The sequence below is a fragment of the Triticum aestivum genome, chromosome 3A, assembly GCF_018294505.1.
Source record: "Triticum aestivum cultivar Chinese Spring chromosome 3A, IWGSC CS RefSeq v2.1, whole genome shotgun sequence".
Taxonomy (NCBI): Eukaryota; Viridiplantae; Streptophyta; class Magnoliopsida; order Poales; family Poaceae; genus Triticum; species Triticum aestivum.
Genome location: NC_057800.1, coordinates 491,558,994 through 491,563,058, shown reverse-complemented (window position 1 = coordinate 491,563,058; position 4,065 = coordinate 491,558,994).

Here is a 4,065-nt window from a genome sequence, read left to right as displayed (position 1 = left end):
TATCCGTCAATTATCGGGTCTAACACCAAGGCAGCCCATCCTGCATGCTGGATACTTGCCGAGTAATCCCGATGATCAAAGGTGATCGGTTTGGACGGCCAGTGGAAGAACTCCGCGGTGATAGGCCCTGGGGCATGTGTCTCTAGGAGTGCCGCTTTGTTTCTCCCCTTCATCACGTGTAACACATTTACTATTTTGACTTCTGGTGGGAATTTCTTCTGTTCCCCAGTGCTTTGCTTGCGAGGCTCGTCCTCGTCTTCGCTTGGTGTATCCTGCCCCTTGTGTTCGGCATTGAGCTTGCCGGACTGCTTGAAGACACAACATTCTCTATGGGTATGATTTGCAGGTTTATCGAGGGTGCTGTGGATCTGACATATTTTGTCCAGAATCTTGTTTAGGCTGGACAGTTCGTCTCTGTTGCCTTTGGAGGGCAGCTTTTGCTGACCTGGCCGAGAGCTTCTGAATCCGGCGTTTACCGCCGTGCTCTTCAGGCTGTCTTCTTTATTCTGGCACTTGTTTTTGCTGCGTCGTGGCTTCCCGTTTCCGTCCCTCACTTCGGATGTACTTGGGTCGCTGGTGCTGCATCGGGCTAACCAGTTGTCCTCCCCGCGCAAAAGCGGGTCATGAGGCTTGTTAATGCTGCCATTGTTCTCGGCTTTTCTTGGCCGAGGTGTCTGGCAAGCCATTCGTCTCGAACGCTGTGCTTCAAAGCTGCTACGGCTTTGGCGTCCGGACAGTCGACTATTTGGTTCTTTTTAGTGAGAAACCTGTTCCAAAGCTTTCGGGCTGACTCTCCGGGCTGTTGAGTTATATGACTTAAATCGTCTGCATCCGGTGGTCGGACATAGGTCCCTTGAAAATTTGCCCGAAAAGCGTCTTCGAGCTCTTCCCAACTTCCAATGGAGTTTTCAGGGAGGCTTTTAAGCCAGTGCTGAGCTGGACCTTTGAGCTTGAGGGGTAAGTACTTGATGGCATGGAGATCGTCTCCTCGAGCCATGTGGATATGGAGGATGTAGTCCTCAATCCAGACCCCAGGGTCTGTCGTTCCGTCGTACGCCTCTATGTTTACGGGTTTGAATCCCTCTAGAAATTCATGGTCCAACACTTTATCGGTGAAACATAGGGGGTGTGCGGCACCCCTGTATTTGGGTGTACCGTGGTGTTCGGATTTTTGTTCTGTTGCATTGTGTGCTGGAGCGCGCTTGCTTGGCCTGTAGATGGATCTGGTTGCGCCATCCTTTTGATGCGAGCCCTCACATGGATCATGTACTGGCTTGTGTGCGGTATCGTTTGCCGCTCTATGTTGGCCACGAGGTCGTCTATCCGACCGGATGGCTGTTTTGTTTTTTGATTGCGGGGGATCTAAGGCCTCCTCATCGAATTCAGGTAGCAGCTTTTGCTTCGGGTAGCTCTTTGTGTGGCGACTACCGCTATACTTTGCTGCAGTGTTGAGTACTTCACTCCATCTAATTCTGAGTGTGTCTTGTGCAGCCCTAAGCCTTTGCTTCTGCTTTTTCAGACTCCTCGCAGTGGCAACAAGCCTTTGGTGGATTCTGCTGCTCCGGGTGCCTGCCCGGTGTGATGTCTTCCGGACTGTTATCTTCGACGGAGTCGGGTTGTTCGGTTTGATTCTCCATGTTGCCGTGGTCGGACGATGGTTCAATGTCGTGTTTGTCGTCCGCTGGCTCACCCTGCTTCTATCATTGGGTCTATATGATCGTTGTTTTTGCCGAGGTGGGATTTGGAGCAGCGCTTACGCCGCCGCTTTGACTGCTTCTCGAGGGAACAACCCTTCGCTGCGTCCTTCCTTTCCTCATCGTCGTTTTCTTTGGGTGTGTCCACCATGTATACATCATATGATGAAGTGGGCATCCAGTACCCTGTGGGCAGTGGTTCCTGTTCGTCTCCTGCATCGTCGTCCATACCGTCGATGTCTTCAGAGTCGAAGTAGAGCATGTCGGTCAAATCGTCGACAATGGCTACTAAGTGGGTGGTGGGTGGGCGGCGAATTTCTTCGTCATCCGCATCCCAATCCTACCAGACATAGTTCGGCCAGGACTCTCCTGACAGGGAGAGAGACCTTAATGAGTTCAGTATGTCGCCAAAGGGCAAGTGCTGAAAGATATCTACGGAGGTGAACTCCATGATCGGCGCCTAGTCGGATTCGATAGGCACGGGCGCAGGCGGTTCGGAGTCCGTGGCCGGGGAAGAATCCGGCAGTTTGGCGTCACGACTCTCATGAAGGGTAAGGTCGATACTCAGCTCGATCGCCGATGAGAATGCGGCCTCCGTGGCGGGGTCTATCCACCCATTCCTGGATGGCGCAATTGGCTCCGAATTGAGGGTCGGAGCGGTCGCCGGTGCGATCTCTCGAACACTGTCTGACGGTAGAGCTAAATCATGCTCATCGTGACCGTGCGACGCACTCGGCAAGGGCTCAAATCCATTGAAGATCAAGTCTCCGTGGATGTCGGCTGTGTAGTTCAAGTTTCCAAATCTGACCTGATGGCCAGGGGCGTAGCTCTCGATCTGCTCTAGATGGCCAAGAAAGTTGGCCCGCAGTGCGAAGCCGCCGAATGCAAAGATCCGTCCGGGGAGAAAAGTCTCACCCTAGACTGCATCGCTATCGATGATTGAAGGAGCCATCAAGCCTAACGATGACGACATAGAGGAACTCTCAATGAAAGCACCAATGTCGGTGTCAAAATCGGCGGATCTCGTGTAGGGGGTCCCGAACTGTGCGTCTAGGCGGATGGTAACAGGAGGCAGGGGACACGATGTTTACCCAGGTTCAGGCCCTCTTGATGGAGGTAAAACCCTACGTCCTGCTTGATTGTTCTTAATAATATGAGTAGTACAAGAGTTGATCTACCATGAGATCACAGAGGCTAAACCCTAGAAGCTAGCCTATGGTATGATTGTTGTTGTCCTACGGACTAAAACCCTCCGGTTTATATAGGCACCGGAGGGGGCTAGGGTTACACAGAGTCGGTTACAAGGAAGGAGATCTACATATCCGTATTGCCAAGCTTGCCTTCCACGCCAAGGAAAGTCCCATCCGGACACGGGACAAAGTCTTTAATCTTGTATCTTCATAGTCCAACAGTCCGGCCAAAGGATATAATCCGGCTGTCCGGATACCCCCTAATCCAGGACTCCCTCAGTAGCATTATAAGATGATCCCTCACTAAATTATCAAAGTATAAGTGTTCTCCCTGAGTATGCACCGTTGCGAAAGTTCTTCGTGCTGAGACACCACGTGATGATCGAGTGTGATAGGCTCTACGTTCAAATACAACGGGTGCAAAACAGTTGCACACGCGGAATACTCAGATTAAACTTGACGAGCCTAGCATATAACAGATATGGCCTCAGAACACTGAGACCGAAAGGTCGAGCGTGAATCATATAGTAGATATGATCAACATAGTGATGTTCACCATTGAAACTACTCCATCTCATGTGATGATCAGAGATGGTTTAGTTGATATGGATCACGTGATCACTTAGAGGATAAGAGAGATGCCTATCTAAGTGGGAGTTCTTAAGTAATATGATTAATTTAACTTAAATTTATCATGAACTTAGTACCTGATAGTATCTTGCTTGTTTATGTTGATTGTAGATAGATGGCCCGTGCTGTTGTTCCGTTGAATTTTAATGCGTTCCTTGAGAAATCAAAGTTGAAAGATGATGGTAGCAATTACACGGACTGGGTCCGTAACTTGAGGATTATCCTCATTGCTGCTCAGAAGAATTATGTCCTAGAAGCACCGCTAGGTGTACCACCCGCACCAGCAACTGCAGACATTGTGAATGCCTGGCAGACACGTGTTGATGACTACTCGATAGTTCAGTGTGCCATGCTTTACGACTTAGGACCGGGACTTCTACGATGTTTTGAACGTCATGGAGCATATGAGATGTTCCAGGAGTTGAAGTTAATATTTCAACAAAATGCTCGGATTGAGAGATATGAAGTCTCCAATAAGTTCTACAGCTGCAAGATGGAGGAGAATAGTTCTATCAGTGAGCATATACGCAAGATGTCTGGGTACTGCAATC